This window comes from Ciconia boyciana, chromosome 32, assembly GCF_034638445.1.
Source record: "Ciconia boyciana chromosome 32, ASM3463844v1, whole genome shotgun sequence".
Classification (NCBI taxonomy): domain Eukaryota; kingdom Metazoa; phylum Chordata; class Aves; order Ciconiiformes; family Ciconiidae; genus Ciconia; species Ciconia boyciana.
In genome coordinates, this window is record NC_132965.1 from 1,026,264 (window position 1) to 1,049,824 (window position 23,561).

At 68.6% G+C, this 23,561-nt stretch overlaps 2 long non-coding RNA genes across 3 annotated transcripts; both read left to right on the forward strand.

The window, feature by feature from the left end:
• Positions 1-1,000: 1,000 nt before the first annotated feature.
• Positions 1,001-18,904, forward strand: LOC140645335 (uncharacterized). Of its 2 annotated transcripts, XR_012039976.1 has the most exons (5): positions 1,001-1,113; positions 5,757-5,809; positions 16,345-16,436; positions 17,927-18,053; positions 18,805-18,904. It is a non-coding gene; the product is annotated as an uncharacterized lncRNA (long non-coding RNA). The 2 variants fall into 2 exon arrangements; XR_012039975.1 differs by lacking the exons at positions 17,927-18,053; positions 18,805-18,904 and adding an exon at positions 17,209-17,264 and having other exon boundaries at positions 1,004-1,113.
• Positions 18,905-20,005: 1,101 nt separating this feature from the next.
• LOC140645336 (uncharacterized) lies at positions 20,006-23,055 on the forward strand. The gene is made up of 3 exons (XR_012039977.1): positions 20,006-20,194; positions 21,902-21,997; positions 22,962-23,055. It is a non-coding gene; the product is annotated as an uncharacterized lncRNA (long non-coding RNA).
• Positions 23,056-23,561: the final 506 nt, after the last annotated feature.

A 23,561-nucleotide genomic window follows, 5' to 3' on the forward strand; every position in this document is an offset into this window, starting at 1 on the left:
CATCCCATCCCAGTCCCAGTCCCATCCCAGTCCCATCCCATCCCAGTCCCAGTCCCATCTCAGTCCCATCTCAGTGCCCTCCCAGTACAGTCCCAGTACCACCCCAGTCCCATCCCAGTCCCGTCCCAGTCCCACCCCAGAACCATCCCAGTCCCATCCCAGTCCTGTCCCAGTACCATCCCAGTCCCATCCCAGTGCCCTCCCAGTACTGCCCTATCCCAATCCCAGTACCATCCCAGTACCATCCCAGTCCCGTCCCAGTCCCACCCCAGAACCATCCCAGTCCCATCCCAGTCCTGTCCCAGTACCGTCCCAATCCCATCCCAGTCCCATCCCAGTATCACCCCAGTATTACCCCAGTCCCATCCCAGTCCCGTCCCAGTCCAATCCCAGTCCCGTCCCATCCCAGTCCCAGTCCCATCCCAGTCCCATCCCAGTCCCGTCCCAGTCCAATCCCACTCCCGTCCCATCCCAGTCCCAGTCCCATCCCAGTCCCATCCCATTCCAGTCCCGTCCCAGTCCCGTCCCAGTCCCATCCCATTCCAGTCCCAGTCCCATCCCAGTCCCGTCCCAGTCCCGTCCCAGTCCTGTCCCATCCCAGTCCCAGTCCAATCCCAGTCCCATCCCAGTCCCATCCCAGTCCCGTCCCGTCCCAGTCCCGTCCCGTCCCAGTCCCAGTCCCATCCCAGTCCCAGTCCCGTCCCGTCCCAGCCCCGTCCCAGCCCCGCCCCTCCCAGTCCCAGCCCCGCCCCGTAGGCGGAGCCTTCCCCCGGGAGGGGGCGGAGCCATTCGGGGGGTGGGTGGGGACAACAGCGAGCGCGCGAGCGCCAGAGACAGGGGCGTGGCTTCCCCCCCCCCCCCTCCACCACCACGGGGGTGGGGTGGGGCGGGGTGGGCGGGGCGTGCGTGTGTGCGCGCGGGCGGGGGGCGTGTCCATGAGCGGGGCGGGGGCGGGGCCGGCGGGGGCGGGGCGGGGGCGTGGCCCGGGGCGGGCGGGGCGCGCGGCGCTGGGTCCTTTGTTTGAGCGGAGGCCGGAGCCAGCGGAGCCGCCAGCGCCGGGGCCGGGGCCGGGCCGGGACCCGCCCCCCCGCGCCGCCCCCCCCCGCGCCGCAGGTAACGGGGAGGGGGGGGGGAGACACCGGGAGAGGGCGAGGGGGAGGGGGGTCGGGCCCAGGCCTGGAGCCCGGCGGGGTGGGGTGGGGGTGACGGGGGGGAGGAGCGGGGAGGGGGGTGAGGGGAATGGGGTCCTGGGCTGAGGGGAAAGGGGGGGGCTGAGGTAAATTGGGGGGTGACCCCTGAGGGGAATTAGGGGGCCCTGGGCTGAGGTAAAAGGGGGTAGGTAAAAGGGGGTCTGACCCCCTGAGGGGAATGGGGGGTCCTGGGCTGGGGTGAGTTGGGGGGCAGAGCTGAGGTAAAGGGGGCTGAGGTGAATTGGGGGTGACCCCTGAGGTGAACTGGGGGGTCCTGGGCTGAGGTGAATTGGGGTGACCCCCTGACGGGGGTTTGGGGGCAGAGCTGAGGTAAAGGGGGCTGAGGTGAATTGGGGGCTCTGACCCCCATGAGGGGAATTGAGGGGGGTGACCCCTGAGGGGAATGGGGGTCCTGGGCTGGGGTGAACTGGGGGCAGAGCTGAGGTAAAGGGGGGCTGAGGTGAATTGGGGGGTGACCCCTGAGGGGAATGGGGGGCCCTGGGCTGGGGTAAAAGGGTCTGACCCCTGAGGGGGTTGGGGGGCTGAGGTGAATTAAGGGGTCCCGGGCTGAGGTAAATTGGGGCGCTGACCCCCCGAGGTGATTTGGGGGGTCCAGGCTGAGGTAAATTGGGGGTCCTGGGCTGAGGTGAACTGGGGGGTCGGGCCCCCTGAGGTGAATTGGGGGTTCTGGACCTGGGTAAATGGGGGGTGGGGTCTGACCCCCCCCCGAGGTGAATTTTGGGGGGTCCAGGCTGAGCCGATTGGGGGAGGGGGTCCTGACTGTGGATATGGGGGTGCAGACAGGGCCCCCCCACTTTGGGGGCAGCTCCTGTGCCCTTGGGGGGTACATCTGGGGGGGTGTCACACATTTGGGGACCCCTCCCCCTCATGGGGGGCCCTTAAGCACTTTAAGCCCCCCCAAATCCCCATTTTCCCCCAAATTTGGGGGGCCCTGACACACCTGGGTCTTAAAGGGCCAGCACAGCTGGGGAGGGGCAGCCACCTGGTGTGACCCCCCCCCGTGCCTCAGTTTCCCCTCATGGGGAGGTGTCCCCTCCATTTTTGGGGGGTGACCCCCAAATCGGGGGGAAGCCATTCAGGATCCCCTGTGGAGACCCCCACCCCCATTGCCCCCCTTTCCATGGGGGGGCACAGACAGGGTTTGGGGGCTGTGAGCTTTGGGGGGGATTTGGGGGGTCAGGAGGTTAAAGTTGGGGGGATGGGAATGGGGGGGCTGGGGGGATTTGGGGGTGTCAGGGGGGCATGGAGGGGATTGGGGGTGTTGGGGGGGTTGGGGGATTTGGGGGTGTCAGGGGGTCCTGGGGGATTTGGGGGGTCTGGATGGGACATGGGGGGTTGGGGTGTCGGGGGGTCCTGAGGGTGTTGGGGTGTCTGGGGGCCCTGGGGGGGATTTGGGGTGTCGGGGGGTCCTGGGGTGTTGGGGTGTCTGGGGGGATTTGGGGGGGTCTGGATGGGACATGGGGGGATTTGGGGTGTCGGGGGGATTTGGGGTGTCAGGGGGTCCTGGGGGTGTTGGGGTGTCTGGAGGAGGCCTGGGGGGGTTGGGGGGTCAGGGGGTCCTGGGGGAATTTGGGGGTTGGGAGGGGCTGTGGTTTGGGGGTGCATCAGGGTGTGGTTTGGGGGGTCCCTGCTGAGTGGGTGACACGGGGGGGGGGCAGGGGGGACACAGAACGGGAATGGGGGGTGCAGCGAGTTCGCAAGGGCTCAGCCCCCCCCTCCCCCGCCAGCCGCTGTTTCCTCACCCGCTCTTGCGTCAACACCCGGCTCCGACGCCCGGGTTCCCCCGGGGGGGGGTGGGGGTGCCTGGGGCCCCCCCCACCCCCCCACCCCCCCCCCCCGCCGGGGCCGACCTGGGTGCCCTGGGCAGGGCTGGGTGCGGCGCCCTGATAAGGCGGGTGTGGGAGCACTGGGAGGGCAGGGACTGGCCATACTGGGAGTACTGGGGGTTGGGAGCAGCGGGTGAAGTCTTCACTGGGAGCACTGGGAGCCCGGAGCGCTGGCTGAGAGGTGTACTGGGAGTACTGGGAGCCCAGAGCACTGGCTGAGAGGTGTACTGGGAGTACTGGGAGCCCAGAGTGATCGCTAAGAGGTGTACTGGGAGCACTGGGAGCCCAGAGCGCTGTTTGAGAGGTGTACTGGGAGCACTGGGAGCCCGGAGCGCTGTTTGAGAGGTGTACTGGGAGCACTGGGAGCCCAGAGTGCTGGCTGAGAGGTGTACTGGGAGCACTGGGAGCCCGGAGCGCTGGCTGAGAGGTGTACTGGGAGCACTGGGAGCCCAGAACGCTGTTTGAGAGGTGTACTGGGAGTACTGGGAGCCCAGAGTGCTGGCTGAGAGGTGTACTGGGAGCACTGGGAGCCCGGAGCGCTGGCTGAGAGGTGTACTGGGAGCACTGGGAGCCCAGAGGGCTGTTTGAGAGGTGTACTGGGAGCACTGGGAGCCCGGAGCGCTGGCTGAGAGGTGTACTGGGAGTACTGGGAGCCCAGAGCGCTGTTTGAGAGGTGTACTGGGAGCACTGGGAGCCCAGAGCGCTGGCTGAGAGGTGTACTGGGAGTACTGGGAGCCCAGAGTGCTGGCTGAGAGGTGTACTGGGAGTACTGGGAGCCCAGAGCGCTGGCTGAGAGGTGTACTGGGAGTACTGGGAGCCCAGAGCGCTGGCTGAGAGGTGTACTGGGAGCACTGGGAGCCCAGAGCGCTGTTTGAGAGGTGTACTGGGAGCACTGGGAGCCCGGAGCGCTGTTTGAGAGGTGTACTGGGAGCACTGGGAGCCCAGAGCGCTGTTTGAGAGGTGTACTGGGAGCACTGGGAGCCCAGAGCGCTGGCTGAGAGGTGTACTGGGAGCACTGGGAGCCTGGAGCGCTGTTTGAGAGGTGTACTGGGAGCACTGGGAGCCCGGAGCGCTGTTTGAGAGGTGTACTGGGAGCACTGGGAGCCCAGAGCGCTGTTTGAGAGGTGTACTGGGAGCACTGGGAGCCTGGAGCGCTGTTTGAGAGGTGTACTGGGAGCACTGGGAGCCTGGAGCGCTGTTTGAGAGGTGTACTGGGAGTACTGGGAGCCCAGAGTGCTGGCTGAGAGGTGTACTGGGAGCACTGGGAGCCCGGAGCGCTGTTTGAGAAGTGTACTGGGAGCACTGGGAGCCCAGAGTGCTGTTTGAGAGGTGTACTGGGAGTACTGGGAGCCCAGAGCGCTGTTTGAGAGGTGTACTGGGAGCACTGGGAGCCCAGAGCGCTGTTTGAGAGGTGTACTGGGAGTACTGGGAGCCTGGAGCGCTGGCTGAGAGGTGTACTGGGAGCACTGGGAGCCCAGAGCGCTGTTTGAGAGGTGTACTGGGAGCACTGGGAGCCCGGAGCGCTGTTTGAGAGGTGTACTGGGAGTACTGGGAGCCCAGAGTGCTGTTTGAGAGGTGTACTGGGAGCACTGGGAGCCCAGAGTGATCGCTAAGAGGTGTACTGGGAGTACTGGGAGCTGGGGGTGCCAGGTAAGGGCTATACTGGGAGTACTGGGAGCTGGGAATGACAGTTACTGGTGTTACTGGGAGCAGGGACTGACAGCTGCTGGGTACACTGGGAGCTGGGAGTGTCGTGTACTGGGCATACTGGGAACTGGGAGTGCTGTGTAAGGGCTATACTGGGAGTACTGGGAGCAGGAGACGGCAGGTAATGGTGTTACTGGAGCTAAGAGTGAGAGCTACTGGGAGTACTGGGAGTACTGGGAGTACTGGGAGTGGCAGGTGTTGGTATACGGGGAATACTGGGGCCTAGGAGTGATGGGTAATGGCCTTACTGGGAGCTACTGGGTATACTGGGAAATGGGAGCTGGGGTGGAGAGGGAGTACTGGGAGCGGAGAGGGACGGGTATTGGGAGAACTGGGAGTGCTGGGAACGGGGGTAATGGGCATACTGGGAGGACTGGGAGGCAGAGGTGTTGGCTCTACTGGGAGTGGGGAACGGCAGGTACTGGTCATACTGGGAGCACTGGGAGTGTGAGTGACAGGTACTGGGAGCGCTGGGAGCTGGGAGTGCCAGTACTGGTCATACTGGGAGTACTGGGAGTGTGAGTGACAGCTAACGGTTGTACTGGGCGCCGGGAGTGCCATTACTGGTCATACTGGGAGCACTGGGAGTGTGAGTGACAGGTACTGGGAGTGCTGGGAACTGGGAGTGCCCAGTACTGGTCATACTGGGAGTACTGGGAGTGGAAATGACTGGTGATGGCTGTACTGGGAGCTGGGACTGGCAGGTACTGGTCATACTGGGGATACTGGGACTGTGAGTGACAGCTGATGGCCGTACTGGGCGCTGGGAGTGCCAGTACTGGTCATACTGGGAGTACTGGGAGCGTGAGTGACAGGTACTGGGAGCACTGGGAGCAGAAGTGACAGCTCACGGTTGTACTGGGAGCTGGGAGCGCTGTACTGGTCATACTGGGAGCACTGGGAGCAGCACCCCTGCTCTACTGGTCCCAGTATGAGACTGGGGGGCGGGAGGGGCCCCCAGTGCCTCCCAGTGCCTCCCAGTTCCTCCCAGTAACCACGTGTCCCCCCCCAGATCCAGGCCATGGCTGGCGCGTAGCCCCTCCCCCGCACCGGCGCCGCTGACACGTGAGTGCCCCGCCCCCTCGTGCCCCGCCCCCTCGTGCCCCGCCCCCTCATGCCCCGCCCCCCCCGTGTGCGGGGGGAGGGGGCGACACACAGGAGGCGTGCGCGGGCGTGCACACGCGTGTGCGCACACGGGGTCGCGCGTCGTGGGCGCCGGGGGTGACGTCGCGGGTGTGGCCGCGCCGGACGCGGCACACGCGTGTGCACACGTGTGTACGGCAGGCTCGGACACGGTGCCACACACGCGTGTGCACACGTGTGTAAATGAAGGGGGTTACCACCCGCACACGGGCGTGCTCGTGCCCGTGCGCATGTCTCAGGGTGCACACGCGTGTTACAACGCGTGTTACAACGCACACGGGTGTGCTCCTGCCTGTGCGCACGTGTCAGGGTGTACACGCGTGTAAAGAGGCGTTAGAACCTGCACACGGGTGTGCTCGTGCCCGTGCACACGTGTCAGGGTGTACACGTGTGTAACAACAGGCATTGCACCACACACGGGTGTGCCCGTGCGCACGTCTCAGGGTGCGCACGCGTGTTACAACACGTGTCACAACGCACACGGGTGTGCTCGTGCCTGTGTGCACGTGTCAGGGTGTACACGCGTGTAACAACAGGCATTGCACCACACACGGGTGTGCTCGTGCCCGTGAACACATGTCAGGGTGCACACGTGTGTTACAACACGTGTCACAACGCACACGGGTGTGCTCGTGCCCATGCGCACGTGTCAGGGTGCACACGTGTGTTACAACACATGTTACAACCCGCACACGGGTGTACTTGTGCCCGCGCACACATGTCAGGGTGTACACGCGTGTAACAACAGGCGTTAGAACCCGCACACGGGTGTGCTCGTGCTCATGCACACGTGTCAGGGTGTACACACGTGTAACAGCAGGCATTGCACCACACACGGGTGTGCTCGTGCCCGTGAACACATGTCAGGGTGCACACGTGTGTTACAACACATGTTACAATATGCACACGGGTGTACTCGTGCCCGTGCACACGTCTCAGGGTGTACACGCATGTAAAGAGATGTTACAACACGCACACGGGTGTACCTGTGCCTGTGTACATGTGTCAGGCTGCACACGTGTGTCACGACACGCACACGGGTGTACTTGTGCCCCTGTACACATGTCAGGCTGCACACGTGTGTTACAGCAGGCGTTACACCACGCACACGGGTGTACCTGTTACTGCACACGCAGCGCACACGCGTGCACAAGTCGCCGCTACGCGGAGGGCGGCGTTACACACGTGCGGTGTTACGTGCGCGCGGAGGACAGCCTTACGTGTGCGGCGGTTACACGCCTGTTGCACACGTAGAAGAGCGCGTTACCCACGTGCCGTGTCACAGGCGAGCACACGCAGCGTTGCACACGCGTCACACGGGCGGACAGCCGTGTCGCATGTGCGCGTAGGCAGGGACGCGCGCCGGCAGCGTTACACACGCACACGGAGGTGACACGCGTGTGCCGCCAGAGTGTATGTGGAGGACTGTTGCACGCTTACACGCGTCCACACGCAGAGGAGAGCGATGGATGCTGTTGCACGCACGCACACGTGTGTCGAGCGGTGCTACACGCGTGCAGAGGCACCGTCACCCGGGTGGTCTCGCACACGCATGGGCAAGAGCGACACGTGTGTGAATGCCGGTGTTGCACACGTGGGACAGCGTTACACACGTGTTACAGGCGGGGCAGTGTGACACGTGTCGCGCACGGATGACAGCCTTACAGACATGCTACACGCGTCGCACGCTTAAGGCAGCATCACACGCATGTTACACACGTGTTACGCCCGCGTGGCAGCGTTACACACACGTGGCGTGTGTATGACACCGTTACACGTGGGTTACACGCGCAGGACAGCGTCACACACGCGTTACACGCGTAGGAGAGCATTACACACATGTTACACGTGTGTTACACACCGAGGACAGCGTCACACACGTGTTACACACCCAGAGGACGCGGTTACACATGTTAAACGCACGTTGCACGCGTATGACCGTGTTACACACGTGTTATACCCAGAGAACATGGTTACACACGTGTTACGCATGCGTGACAGTGTCACGCGTGTGTTACACCCACAGGACAGGGTTACACGCGTGTTACACACGTGTTACACATGTATGATGGCGTCACAGACGTGTTACACCCACAGGGCGCGGTTACACATGTGTTACACATGTATGACCGTCTTACGCACATGTTACCTGCCGAGGACATGGTTACACGCGTGTTACACCCGTATGACAGCATCACACACGTGTTACACCCACAGGATGTGGTTACACGCGTGTTACACGCGGAGGACATGGCTATACATGTGTTACAGCTGTGCTGTACACGTATGACAGTGTCACACACGTGTGACACGCAGAGAACATGGTTACCCCCGTGTTCCACACGTGTTACACCCCTATGACAGCGTCACACACGTGTTACACCCCGAGGACACAGTCACACGCGTGTTACACCCTAACGCCAGTGTCACACGCATGGTACACGCAGAGGACGTGGTTACACACATGTTACACCCGTGTTACACCCGTGTACCAGTGTCACACACGTGTTACATGCAGAGGACATGGTTACACACGTGTCACACACATGTCACACCCTGAGGACACAGTGACACGCGTGTTACACCCGTATGACAGCGTCACACACGTGTTAAACACAGAGGACACGGTCACACACGTGTTACACATGTGTTACACCCGTAGGCCAGTGTCACACGTGTTACACGCAGAGGACATGGTTACACACGTGCTACACCCATAGGACAGCGTCACACGTTACACCCCGGGGACACCGTCACACGCGTGTTACACCCATGTGACAGCGTGACACACGTGTTACACGCAGGGGATGTGGTTACACGCGTGTCACACACGTGTTACCCCCATATGACAGCGTGACACGTGTTACACCCACAGGACACACATGCGTGTTACACCGCCATACCAGTGTCACACCCGTGCTACACCCCGGGGACACAGTCACACGCGTGTTACACCCGTATGACAGTGCGACACACGTGTCCCACGCAGAGGACACGGTTACACACGTGTCACACCCGTGTTACAACCGTGTGACAGCGTGACACCCGTGTTACACGCAGAGGACACCGCTACCTACGTGTTACACACGTGTTACACCCATATGACAGCGTGACACCCATGTCACACGCAGAGGACACAGTTCCAGGCGTGTCACACCCGTGTCACACCCTGAGGACAGCGTCACACGCGTGTCCCACCCCCGTGACAGCGTGACACCTGTGTCACACGCAGAGGACACAGTTACCCACGTGTCCCACCTGTGTCACACCCGTGTGACAGTGTCACACCCGTGTTACACGCAGAGGACACCGTTACACACGTGTCCCATGCGTGTCCCACGCAGAGGACACGGTCACACGCGTGTCAGACGCGTGTCACACCCCTGTGACAGCGTGACACCTGTGTCACATGCAGAGGACACGGTCACACGCGTGTCACACCCGTGTCACACCCTGAGGACAGCGTCACACGCGTGTCCCACCCCTGTGACAGCGTGACACCCGTTACACGCAGAGGACACGGTCACACGCGTGTCCCACCCGTGTCACACCCCCGTGACACCGTGTCACGTGTGTCCCTCCCCGTGGACTCGGCCCCCGCGTGTCCCCGCCCCCCCCCCCCCCGCGCCCCTGCCGGCCCCGCCCCCGCCCCGCCCCCGCCCCGCGTCACCGCCCCGGCACCCCCTGCCCCTCCCCCCGGGGCGGCTCCTCTGCGTCACCGGAACGAGTGAGTCAACGCCCGGCCCCACCGCGCCCCACGGCTGCCCCACAGCCACACTTCCTGCCCCACGGCTGCCCCACGGCTGCCCCCACCGCCCCACAGCTGCCCCACAGCAGCACCCACTGCCCCATGGCTGCCGCACGGCAGCACTCACTGCCCCACGGCTGCCCCACCGCTGCCCCACAGCCACATCTCCCACCCCACGGCTGCCCCACGGCTGCTCCACATCCACTCCGCCTGCCCCACAGCTACACCCACCACCCCACGGCTGCCCCACGGCTGCCCCATGGCTGCCTGGTGAGCACAGGCGCTGCCCCACAGACCCGCTGGCTGCCCCACAGCAGCAGCCACTTCCCCATGGCTGCCCCACGGGTACACTGCCCCACCACCCCACAGCTGCCCCACAGCAGCACCACTGCCCCACAGCTGCCCCATGGCTGCACTCACCACTCCATGGCTGCCCCACAGCCACACCTCCCGCCCCACAGCTGCCCCACAGCAGCACTCACTGCCCCATGGCTGCCTGGTGAGCACAGGCGCTGCCCCACAGACCCGCTGGCTGCCCCACAGCAGCACCCACTGCCCCATGGCTGCTCCACGTCCACACCCACCACCCCACAGCTGCCCCACAGCAGCACCACTGCCCCACAGCTGCCCCATGGCTACACTCACCACTCCATGGCTGCCCCACAGCCACACCTCCTGCCCCACAGCTGCCCCACAGCAGCACCCACTGCCCCATGGCTGCCCCACATCCACACTCGCTGCCCCATGGCTGCCCCACAGCAGCACCCACTGCCCCACGGCTGCACCACGTCCACACCCCCTGCCCCACGGCTGCCCTACAGAAGCACCCACTGCCCCATGGCTGCCCCATGGCTGCCCCACGGCCACACCTCCTGCCCCACAGCAGCACCCACCGCCCCACGGCTGCTCCACATCCACACCCGCTGCCCCATGGCTGCCCCACAGCAGCACCCACCGCCCCACGGCTGCACCACGTCCACACCCCTGCCCCACGGCTGCCCTACAGAAGCACCCACTGCCCCATGGCTGCCCCATGGCTGCCCCACCGCCACACCTCCTGCCCCACAGCAGCACCCACCGCCCCACGGCTGCTCCACGTCCACACCCGCTGCCCCACGGCTGCCCCACAGCAGCACCCACCGCCCCACGGCTGCACCACGTCCACACCCCCTGCCCCACGGCTGCCCCACAGCAGCACCCACCGCCCCACGGCTGCCCCACGGCTGCCCCACACCCCACCCTCTCCGTGCCTCCCTTCCCCCCCCCCCCCCGCCACGCCCCCGTTCCTGGGGGCCGACGGGAGGGGACGGGGCACACGCGTGTGACACGCGACGGGGCGCGGTGGCGGTCGGCACACGCGTGTGCGCCGGCTGTGGCGCGTGCTTGTGCGCGGGGTCGCGCAGGGTCACACGCGTGTCCGGTTGCGTGTCCTCTGGGGGGTGGTACCTGTCACCCGTCCTCACGTCACCCCGGCTGTCCCCGTGTCACCCCGTGTCCCCACGTGTCCCTGCGTGTCTGGGTACCCCTGTGTCCCCGTGTCACCTCATGTCATTGCGTGTCCCCCCCGTGTCCTCATGTCCTCACGTGTCCCCGTGTCCCTGCGTGTCCCTGCGTGTCCCCGTGTCCCCCCCGTGTCCCCGTGTCACCTCATGTCATTGCGTGTCCCCGTGTCCCCCCGTGTCCCCATGTCCCTGTATCCCCATGTCCCCCTGTGTCCCCCCGTGTCCCCGTGTCCCCGTGTCCCCCCGTGTCCTCACGTGTCCCTGTGTCCCCACGTCCCCCCGTGTCCCCGTGTCCCCCCGTGTCCTCACGTGTGTCTGTGTCCTCCGTCCGTGCCGGTGTCCCCATGTCCCCATGCGTGTCCGTGCCCGCCCTGTGTCCCCGTGTCCCCACGTGTCCCCCTGCGTGTCCATGTCTCCATGTCCCCGTGTCCCCCCGTGTCCCCATGTCCCCATGTCCCCTCGTGTCCTCACATGTCCCCATGTCCCCCATGTCCCCGTGTCCCCGTGTCCTCACGTGTCCCCGTGTCCCCCCATGTCCCCCATGTCCCCATGTCCCCCTGCGTGTCCGTGCCCGCCCTGCGTCCCCGTGTCCCCACGTGTCCCCCTGCGTGTCCGTGTCCCCATGTCCCCGTGTCCCATGTCCCCATGTCCCCCCGTGTCTCCCTCCATCCCCATGTCCCCATGTCCCCCCGTGTCCCCCCGTGTCCCCGTCTGCCCTCCCTGTCCCCCCCGCGTGTCCGTGCCCCCCGTGTCCCCACGCGTGTCCCCTGTCCCCACGTGTCCTCCATCTGTCCTTACGTCCCCCTGCGTGTCACCGCCTCCCCGTGTCCCCACTGTCACCCCCGTGTCCCCCCATGTCCCCTGTTCCCCACCGCCACCGTGTCCCCTCCCGTGTCCCCTGTCCCCCATGTCCCCCCACACCCCCAATGTCCCCTGTCCCCCCGTGTCCCCTCTTCCCCACTGCCACCGTGTCCCCCCATGTCCCCTGTCCCCCGTGTCCTGTGTCCCCCCATCCTGTGTCCCCCCATGTCCCCCGTGTCCCCACATGTCCCCCCATGTCCCCCCAATGTCCCCTGTCCCCCGTGTCCCCTCTTCCCCACTGCCACCCTGTCCCCCGTGTCCCCTGTCCCCCCCATGTCCCCTGTCCCCCTGTCCCCCCAATGTCCCCATGTCCCCCCGTGTCCCCTGTCCCCCCACCCTGTGTCCCCCATGTCCCCGTGTCCCCTCCTGTGTCCCCTGTCCCCCGTGTCCCCCGTGTCCCCCTGTCCCCCCAATGTCCCCTGTCCCCCGTGTCCTGTGTCCCCCCGTCCCCCCGTGTCCCCTGTCCCCCCATCCCGTGTCCCCCATGTCCCCCGTCCCCCCCCATGTCCCCCACCCCCCGGTGTCCCTCTCCTCCCCCCCCGTCCCCCCTTCCCCGGGATTCCCCCCCCCCCGCCCCGGCCCCGCGCGATGTCACGGGCGTCCGGCTGACGTCACCGTCACCTCGCCGGGAAGGGGAAGGGGGACACGCACACGCGACCCACGCGGGGCCCCGGCGGCGGTGACTCAGCCCGTGTCACCCGCGGGGACGGGGACACGGGGACGCCGGCAGAGCCGCCGCACGCGGCCCCCCCGCCACACGCCACCGACACGGCTCCGGGTGAGGGCCCGCGGCACCGCCGGCGGCACCGCCACGCCGGGGGGCACGCGGGGGCGGCTGGGGGGCAGACGGCGCGGTTGGGGGGCACGCGGGGCGGTTGGGGGCATGTGTGTGCGGTTGGGGGGCAGACGGCGCGGTTGGGGGGCACGCGTGTGCGGTTGGGGGGCACACGGTGCGGTTGTGGGTCACGCGTGTGCGGTTGGGGAGCACACGGTGTGTTTGGGGGCACGCGTGTACGGTTGGGGGCATGTGTGTGTGGTTGGGGGCACACGGTGTGGTTGTGGGTCACGCGTGTGCGGTTGGGGGCACACGGCGTGGTTGTGGGTCACGCGTGTACGGTTGTGGGGCACACGGTGCGGTTGTGGGGCACACGGTGCGGTTGTGGGTCACGCGTGTGCGGTTGCGGGGCACACGGTGTGTTTGGGGGGCACACGTGTACGGTTGGGGGTCACGCATGTGCGGTTGGGGGGCAGACGGCGTGGTTGTGGGTCACGCGTGTATGGTTGTGGGTCACGCGTGTACGGTTGTGGGGCACACGGTGCGGTTGTGGGGCACACGGTGCGGTTGTGGGGCACACGTGTGTGTTTGGGGTCACGCGTGTGCGGTTGGGGGTCATACATGTGCAGTTGGGGGGCAGACGGCGTGGTTGTGGGTCACGCGTGTATGGTTGTGGGGCACACTTGTGTGGTTGGGGGCAGACGGTGCGGTTGGGGGCACGCGTGTACGGTTGTGGGTCACGCGTGTGCGGTTGGGGGGCATGTGTGTGTGGTTGGGGGCCACACGGTGCGGTTGTGGGTCACGCGTGTACGGTTGTGGGTCACACGTGTATGGTTGTGGGGCACACTTGTGTGGTTGGGGGGCACACGGCGTGGCTGTGGGTCACACGTGTACGGTTGTGGGGCACGCGTGTGCAGTTGGGGAGCACACGGTGCGGTTGTGGGGCACGCTTGTGTGGTTGGGGGCAGACGGTGCGGTTGGGGGCACGCGTGTACGGTTGGGGTCACGCGTGTGCGGTTGGGGGCACACGGTGTGTTTGGGGGGCACGTGTGTGTGGTTGGGGGGCACACGGTGCGGTTGTGGGTCATGCGTGTACGGTTGTGGGTCACGCGTGTGCGGTTGGGGGGCAGACAGCGTGGTTGGGGGCACACGGCGTGGCTGTGGGTCACGCGTGTACGGTTGTGGGTCACGCGTGTGCGGTTGGGGGGCAGACGGCGCGGTTGTGGGGCAGACGGCGTGGCTGTGGGTCACGCGTGTGCAGTCGGGGGGCTCATGGCATGGTTGTGGGTCACGCGTGTGTGGTTGGGGGGCACACGACGTGGCTGTGGGTCACGCGTGTGTGGTTGTGGGTCACGCGTGTGCGGTTGGGGGCACACGGCATGGCTGTGGGTCACGCGTGTGGTTGTGGGTCACGCGTGTGCCACGGGGTCAGGGCCTGCGGTGGCGCGTCGGGGCGGTTCCGCGTGGCCGTGGGTCGCGTGTGGGGTGGCGCGCGTCACCGTCCCCTGTGCCACTGTCACGCGTGTCGGGCGTGCGGCGGCGTGTCATGGCGTGTCGTCGCGTGTCGTGCTGGTGACCGTCACGTGTCATTGCGTGTCGTGATGGTGACCGTCGTGTGTCGTCGCGTGTCATTGTGTGTCATGATGGTGACCGTCGCGTGTCGTCGTGTGTCATTGTGTGTCGTGATGGTGACCGTCGCGTGTTGTCGCGTGTCATTGCGTGTCATGATGGTGACCGTCGCGTGTCGTTGCGTGTCGTCGTGTGTCATTGCGTGTCGTGATGGTGACCGTCGCGTGTCGTCGCGTGTCATCGCGTGTCGTGCTGGTGACCGTCGCGTGTCATTGCGTGTCGTGCTGGTGACCGTCGCGTGTCATTGTGTGTCGTGATGGTGACCATCGCGTGTCGTTGCGTGTCGTCGCGTGTCGTGCTGGTGACCGTCGCGTGTCGTCGCGTGTCGTCGCGTGTCGTGCCGGTGACCGCCGCGTGTGACGGCGGCCGGGGTGGGAACGGGGCAGGGACACGGGTGACACGCGTGCGCCTGCGAGCCCCCGGCGCCGCCGGACACGGAGCGTCACGCGTGTCAGCCCGCGTCACACCCGCCCCGCGGCGGCGGGGGGGCTCCGGTGGCCGGTGACATCACGGCGAGCTGGGGGGGCGGCTGTGATGTCACGCGTGTGGCGTGCGTGTGGCGGGGACGCGGGGCGGGCGCCGTTTCCCTTCAGTGACGCTTTATGGGGGGGTGGGGCGGCCGTGGGGCAGCTGTGGGGCGGCTCCGTGGGGCAGCCACGGGGTGTCCGTGGGGCAGCCGTGAGCAGCCATGGGGTGGCCGTGGGGCAGCTATGGGGTGTCCATGGGGCAGCTGTGGGGTGGCTGTGGGGTGGCCGTGGGGCGGCTGTGGGGCAGCCATGGGGTGTCCATGGGGCAGCTGCAGGGTGGCTGTGGAGCAGCCGTGGGGCAGCCGTGGGGCAGCCACAGGGTGTCCGTGGGGCAGCCGTGGGGCAGCTATGAGCGGCCATGGGGTGTCCATGGGGCGGCTGCGGGGTGGCTGTGGAGCAGCCGTGGGGCAGCCGTGGGGCAGCCACAGGGTGTCCGTGGGGCAGCCATGGGGCAGCCATGAGCGGCCATAGGGTGTCCATGGGGCAGCTGCGGGGTGGCTGTGGGGCAGCCGTGGGGCAGCCACAGGGTGTCCGTGGGGCAGCCGTGGGGCAGCCATGAGCGGCCATGGGGTGTCCATGGGGCAGCGGCGGGGTGGCTGTGGGGCAGCCGTGGGGCAGCCGTGCCCCCCGCCCCCCCTTTCCCGGCAGCCGTCCCCTTCCCGCTCGCCGTGGGCGCCGTGGGGTTTCCCTCGTCCGCCCCCGCCCCACGGCTGCCCCACGGCCGCCCCACGGCCGCCCCCACCTCCCCGTCCCCCCCCGTCACGGGACGGCCCCAAAATTCCCCCGCGGGGGCGGCCGGGAGCGTCAGAGCTGGGGGGCGGGGGGAGCCCCTGCCCCATAGCGGGGCCTCCTGCCCCCCAACTGCCCCCCAGGGCCTTCTGCCCCACAGCTCCCCCAACTGCCCCACGGCTGCCCCCAAGTGCCTCCTGCCCCCGCAACTATCCCCCTCTGCCCCCCAAGTGCCTCCTGCCCTACACCTGCCCCCAACTGCCCCACATCTCCCCCCAACTGCCCCCCAGGGCCTCCTGCCCCACGGCTGCCCCCCAACTGCCCCCCGGTGCCTCCTGCCCCACGGCTGCCCCCAACTGCCTCCTGCCCCACACCTACCCCCCAACTGCCCCCTTGGCTCCTTCCGCCCCACAGCTGCCCCACATCTACCCCCCAACTGCCCCCCAGCACCTTCTGCCCCCTAAGTGCTTCCTGCCCCACACCTGCCCCCCAACTGCCCCCAGGGCCTCCTGCCCCCAAGTGCCCCCATCTGCCCCCAAGTGCCCCCCCCATCCCAGCTGCCCCACGGCCGTTCCCCCGCCATGTCTCTGCCCCCAAGGGGGCGGGGCCCCGCCCTCCCCCGCCCTCCCCCGCCCTCATTGGCCAGCACCAGCCTAAGCCCCGCCTTCCCATTGGTCACCCGGCAGGCTGAGCTAGAAGACGGATGGGAAAGATGATTGGCTGCCAGGCGAGGGGCGCCCTGTGATTGGCCGGATTCCTGGAGAGCGTCGCCGGATAGGTGAGGGGGCGGGGCCGAGGCGAGGGGGCGGGGCTGAGCCGGGGGGTGGGGTCTGGGTCCCGTCGGAAACCACGCCCACGTGGCGCGCGTCATCCAGCTGCCCCGCCCACTTCCGCCCCACGTGGTTCCTGCCCCCCCCCGGCTGCCCCTCCTCCCCCCCCGGGGACCCGGCCCCACAGCTGCCCCATAACCACCCCTGCCCCATAGCTGCCCCATAAGTGCCCCATAACCACCTCCCAGTGCCCCACAGCTTCCCCATAACCACCCCTGCCCCATAGCTGCCCCCTAACTGCCCCATGACCGCCCCATAACCACCCCACTGCCCCATAACTGCCTCATAAGCTCGCCTTTGCCCCCAGTGCCCCATAACCACCCCGTAACTGCCCCATAACCACCCCCTGCCCCATAGCTGCCCCATAGCTGTCCCATAACCAACCCCGGTGCCCCATAGCTGCCCCATAACCACCCCCTGCCCCATAGCTGCCCCAGAAGTGCCCCCTGCCCCATAACCACCCCCTGCCCCATAGCTGCCCCATAGCTGCCCCCAACTGCCCCTCAGTGCCCCTGCCCCCCGCCCCTTGACCCCCCATGACCCCTGACCCCCCAGTGCCCCTTGACCCCCTGACCCTGGTGCCCCCCATGACCCCGCCCATGACCTCTGACCCCCGTGGCCCCCCGACCCTCGATGCCCCCCGGCCCCTGTGACCCCTGCCCCCGTGACCCCTGCCCCCATGACCCCTGACCCCCGTGACCCCTGACCCCGCTGCCCCAGGTGTATGCGGCAGTGAGGAGGGGCCGCCCCAGCCCAGCAGCCGCCCCCTCCCCCCCTGGGCTGCCTCCCCCCGCGGGGGGCCGAGGGACGCAGGAGCGGTGAGTGGGGAGGGGCGCGGGGCTGGGGGGCAGCTATGGGGCAGGCAGGGGGGTCTATGGGGCAGGGGGATCTATGGGGTGGGGGGATCTATGGGGCGGGGGTCTATGGGGCAGGGGGTATCTATGGGGCGGGGGGATCTATGGGGCAGGCAGGGGGTACCTATGGGGGTATCTGTGGGGCTGATAGGGGATCTCTGGGGCAGGTGGGGGATCTATGGGGTGGGGGTATCTATGGGGCTGATGAGGATCTATGGGGCAGGCAGGGGGTACCTATGGGGCTGATGGGGGATCTATGGGGCAGGGGGTATCAATGGGGCAGGTGGGGGTACCTGTGGGGCAGGGGAGCATCTCTGCGTGAGGGGGGTATCTATGGGGCAGCCAGAGGGATCTATGGGGCAGGTGGGGGTATCTATGGGGCGGGTGGGGGGATCTATGGGGCAAGTGGGGGGTATCTATGGGGCAGGGGGGTATCTATGGGGCTGATGGGGGATCTATGGGGCAGATGGGGGGATCTCTGGGGCAGGGGCTATCTCGGGGGCGGGGGCGTGTGGGGCCGGCGTGCCGTGGGGCCGACGGGCCGTGGGGCTGACGGGCCGTGGGGCCGGCGTGCCGTGGGGCAGGCTGGATGCATCGCGCCGTGGAGCCGCTGGGGGGCCGGGCCGGACGGGACCCCTTCGCCGTGGGGGGCCTGGGCTGCGGCGGGGCCTGGGCCGCCTGCCCCCCCCGCCCCTGGCTGCCCGGCACCAGGTACCCTGCCCCACACCGCCCCACACCGCCCCACACTGCCCCACACCGCCCCACACCGCCCCACGGGGACCCTGACACTGCCCCACAGGGACCCATGGGGACCCTGACATTGCCCCACGCCGCCCCACGCTGCCCCACACTGCCCCATGGGGACCCTGACACTGCCCCACGCTGCCCCACACTGCCCCACAGGGACCCACGGGGACCCTGACACTGCCCCACACCGCCCCACGCTGCCCCATGGCGACCCTGACACTGCCCCACGCTGCCCCACGCTGCCCCACAGGGACCCACAGGGACCCTGACACTGCCCCACACTGCCCCACAGGGACCCTGACACTGCCCCACACCGCCCCACGCTGCCCCACACTGCCCCACACCACCCCACGGGGACCCTGACACCGCCCCACACTGCCCCACGGGGACCCATGGGGACCCCCACACTGCCCCACACCACCCCACACTGCCCACATTGCCCCACGGGGACCCTGACACTGCCCCACACTGCCACATGCTGCCCCACAGGGACCCCCACACTGCCCCATGGGGACCCCCACTCTGCCCCACACCGCCCCACACCGCCCCACAGGGACCCCATATCCCAGGGGGGTCCCTGAATCCCTGGGCGGGGGGTGTCCCTGTGCCCCACAGAAGGGGGGGATCCCCACACCCGGGCGGGGGGCCCTGTGCCGGGGGTCGCCCCACACGCGGGGTCGCCCCACACGCGGGGTCGCCCCACATCTCCCCCCAGGTGCTCCTCCAGCATCGGGCAGGCGCAGCTGCCCCCCCACCTCGCGCCCCCCCCCGGCGGCAATGGGGTCCCCTCCCACAAGCCCTACTTCCCCCCAGGGTAAGTGCTGCCCCACATCCCCCCTGCCCCACATCTCCCCCCTGCCCCACATGTCCCTGCTGCCCCCCATGTCCCCCACTGCCCCCTGTGCTCCCCCTGCTTCCCCTGTGCCCCCCCCCGCCCCACATGTCCCTGCTGCCCCCTGTGTCCCCCTGCCATCCCCACGTCCCCCGGTGTCCCCCTGTCACCCCCCATCCCCGGTGCCCCCTCCTCAGCAGACAGAGCCCATCTATGGGGCTGAGCCCCCAAGCCCCCACCCCCAGCCCCCTGGGGCCCATCTGTGGGGCTGAGCCCCCATGTCCCCCCAGGGCCCCCTGTCCCCCATCCCCTCCTATCCCCCCCACGTCACTGGTGTCCCTTCAGGGCTGCGTGGGGGCACATCTATGGGGCTGAGCCCCCAAGCCCCCACCCTGGGGCCCATGGGGGCCCATCTATGGGGCTGAGCCCCCATGTGTCCCCCTGTTCCCCCATATCCCCTCCCTGACCCCCACATCCCCTCCCTGACCCCCCTGTCCCCACATCGTGTCCCCCCCAGCTCGCTGGAGTCCCTGTCTATGGGGCTGAGCCCCAAGCCCCCAGCCCCAGCCCCTGGGGGCCCATCCGTGGGGCTGAGCCCCCCATGTCCCCCCCCAGGGCCCCCGTCCCCCCATCCCCTCCTATCCCCCCCCACATCACTGGTGTCCCTTCAGGGCTGCGTGGGGGCACATCTATGGGGCTGAGCCCCCAAGCCCCCACCCCCAGCCCCCTGAGGGGCCCATCTGTGGGGCTGAGCCCCCATGTCCCCCCAGGGCCCCCCGTCCCCCATCCCCTCCTATCCCCCCACATCACTGGTGTCCCTTCAGGGCTGCGTGGGGGCACATCTATGGGGCTGAGCCCCCAAGCCCCAGCCCCAGCCCCTGGGGGCCCATCCGTGGGGCTGAGCCCCCCATGTCCCCCCAGGGCCCCCCGTCCCCCCATCCCCTCCTATCCCCCCCACATCACTGGTGTCCCTTCAGGGCTGCGTGGGGGCACATCTATGGGGCTGAGCCCCCCAAGCCCCCAGCCCCAGCCCCCTGGGGGGCCCATCCGTGGGGCTGAGCCCCCTGTCCCCCCAGGGCCCCCCGGCCGCCCCCCTCGCTGGAGGCCCTGCAGGGCTGCGTGCGGGCGCTGCAGCCGCAGCCCTGGGAGCCCCCGGGGCCGATGGGCGAAGCCCCCGGAGCTGGAGGAGCCCCCGAGCGGCCACCACGGCCCCGCCCGCTGCCACCGCGGCCACCGCGGGGACATCGCCGCCCGCATCGGGCGCCTCCAGCAGGTGGGGGACACGGGGGACGGGGGGACGGGGGGACGGGGGACACGGGGGACACGGGGGACGGGGGGGTGGTGGCCCTGGGGCGGTGGCAGTGGCAGCGATGGGGACATCGGTGCTGGCATCGGGTGACAGCGGCAGGTGGGGACATGGGGGACACTGGGGGACATGGGGGACATGGGGGACACAGGGACAGGGGGCGGTGGCAGTGGCACCGATGGGGACATCGGTGCTGGCATTGGGTGACAGTGGCAGGTGGGGACAGTGGGGACACTGGGGTGACAGAGGGGGACACAGGGGTGGTGGTGGCCCTGGGGCGGTGGCAGTGGCACTGACAGGGACGTGGGTGCTGGCATTGGGTGACAGTGGCAGGTGGGGACAGTGGGGACATCAGGGGGACACGGGGGACACAGGGGACAGGGCTGGCAGTGGCATTGGGTGACAGTGGCAGGTGGGGACGTTGGGGACACTGGGGGACATGGGGGGACATGGGGGACAGGGGGGTGGTGGCAGTGGCACTGACGGGGACATTGGTGCTGGCATCGGGTGACAGTGGCAGGTGGGGACACTGGGGACACTGGGGAGACACAGGGGGACACGGGGGACAGGGGGGGTGGTGGCCCTGGGGCGGTGGCAGTGGCAGCGATGGGGACGGGGTGCTGGCATCAGGTGACAGTGGCAGGTGGGGACATGGGGACACTGGGGGACATGGGGGGACACGGGGGACGGGGGGTGGTGGCCCTGGGGCGGTGGCAGTGGCACTGATGGGGACATCGGTGCTGGCATCGGGTGACAGCGGCAGGTGGGGACGTTGGGGACACTGGGGGACATGGGGGGACACGGGGGACAGGGGGGGCGGTGGCAGTGGCACCGATGGGGACGGGGGTGCTGGCATTGGGTGACAGCGGCAGGTGGGGACAGTGGGGACACTGGGGTGACAGAGGGGGACACAGGGGTGGTGGTGGCCCTGGGGCGGTGGCAGTGGCACTGACAGGGACGGGGGTGCTGGCATTGGGTGACAGTGGCAGGTGGGGACAGTGGGGACATCAGGGGGACACGGGGGACACGGGGGACACAGGGGACAGGGCTGGCGGTGGCATTGGGTGACAGTGGCAGGTGGGGATGTTGGGGACACTGGGGGACATGGGGGACACGGGGGACAGGGGGTGGTGGCAGTGGCACTGATGGGGACATCGGTGCTGGCATCGGGTGACAGCGGCAGGTGGGGACGTTGGGGACACTGGGGGACATGGGGACGGGGAGGGACACGGTGTGGGGGGGAGGGGGGTGTTGGTGCCAGCGCTGTCCCCTCCGTGGGTGACATCCTGCGGTGGCTGTCCCCATGGGTGCTGTCCTGTGGTGGGTGACACCCGGCGGTGGCCCTGTCCCCTGGGGGTGACGTCCCCTGGGGGTGACCCCGCGGTGGCCCTGTCCCCTCTGGGGGTGACCCCGTGGTGGCCCTGTCCCCTGGGGGTGACGTCCCCTGGGGGTGACCCCGCGGTGGCCCTGTCCCCTGGGGGTGACCCCGTGGTGGCCCTGTCCCCTCTGGGGGTGACGTCCCCTCTGGGGGTGACCCCGCGGTGGCCCTGTCCCCTGGGGGTGACCCCGTGGTGGCCCTGTCCCCTCTGGGGGTGACGTCCCCCGGGGGTGACCCCACGGTGGCCCTGTCCCCTGGGGGTGACCCCGCGGTGGCCCTGTCCCCTCTGTCCCCAGGCCCAGCTCTGGAGCTTCCCCTCGGGCCCCGCGTCCCCCCCCCGGGCCAGGACCCTGCCCCCCCTCCAGCCGGTCTGGAGCCTGCTGCCCCCCGAGGTAGGGGACAGGGGACGGGGACACGGGGGGGACACGGGGACAGGGGGGGACAGGGGGGGACAGGGGACACTGGGGGGACACGGGGGACAGGGGGACAGGGGGACACTGGGGGGGATGGGGGGACAGGGGGACACTGGGGGACGGGGACACGGGGGACAGGGGGGACGGGGGACAGGGGGACACTGGGGGACACTGGGGGACACTGGGGATGGGGGATGGGGACGGGGACACTGGGGACGGGGGACACTGAGGGGACACTGGGGACACGAGGGGACAGGGGACGGGACAGGGGAGGGGGACATTGGGGGGCTGGGGCTGGGGCTGGGGACGGAGACTGGGGTGACTGGGACTTGGGATACTGGTGGCACTGGGGGCACTGGGAACGGGGCACTGGGGGTACTGGGGGCACTGGAGGCACTGGGAACGGGGCACTGGGGGCACTGGGGGCACTGGGAACGGGGGTACTGGGGGCACTGGAGGCACTGGGAACGGGGCACTGGGGGCACTGGGGGCACTGGGAATGGGAGCACTGGGGGCACTGGGGGCACTGGTGGCACTGGGGGCACTGGGAACGGGGCACTGGGGGCACTGGGGGTACTGGTGGCACTGGGAACGGGGGCACTGGTGGCACTGGGAACGGGGCACTGGGCGCACTGGGGGCACTGGTGGCACTGGGGGCACTGGGAACGGGGCACTGGGGGCACTGGGGGCACTGGGAATGGGGGCACTGGGGGCACTGGGGGCACTGAGGGCACTGGGAATGGGGCACTGGGGGCACTGGTGGCACTGGTGGCACTGGGAACGGGGGCACTGGGGGCACTGGGAACAGGGGCACTGGGTGGCACTGGGAATGGGAGCACTGGGGGCACTGGGGGCGCTGGGGGAGGGGCCCTGTGGGTGTGGCCCCCGGGGGGAGGGGCCCTGTGGGTGTGGCCCCCTGCCCCCGCCCCCGCCCCTCCCCCAGAGGCGGAGCTGCCCCGGGCAGGGCGGGGCGCAGCTGAAGCGCGGGGCCGCCCCCCCCGCCCCCCCCGCGGTGCAGCCGGTGCCCCCCGCGCCCCCCGCCCCCCGACGACCTGCCCAGCCCCCTCAAACGCAGGCGGAGCAGCAGCCCTGAGCAGGTGGGGGAGGGGGAACGGGGGGGGGAGGGGAGGGAGGGGGGAGCTGGGGGGGGAGGGGGGCCGAAATGGGGCTGGGGGGCATTGAAGGGGGCTGGGGGGCACGAAGTGGGGCTGGGGGGAGGGGGGGAATTGGGGGGGGGGGAGGGGGAGGGGGCCGAAATGGGGCTGGGGGGAGGGGGGAATGGTGGGGGGTGAGGGGAGGGGGGAACTGGGGGGGAGGGGGGCCGAAATGGGGCTGGGGGGCATTGAAGGGGCTGGGGGGTAAAATGGGGGGCAGAGTGGGGCTGGGGGGCACAAAATGGGGGGGCATGAAATGGGGGTGGGGGCACGAAGTGGGGCTGGGGGTAAAATGGGAGGGGCACAAAATGGGGGGGGGGGCACGAAACGGGGGGGGCACTGCGGGGTCCGGGGGGATTGGGGGTCGGGGGCGGGGCCGGGCTCCGCGG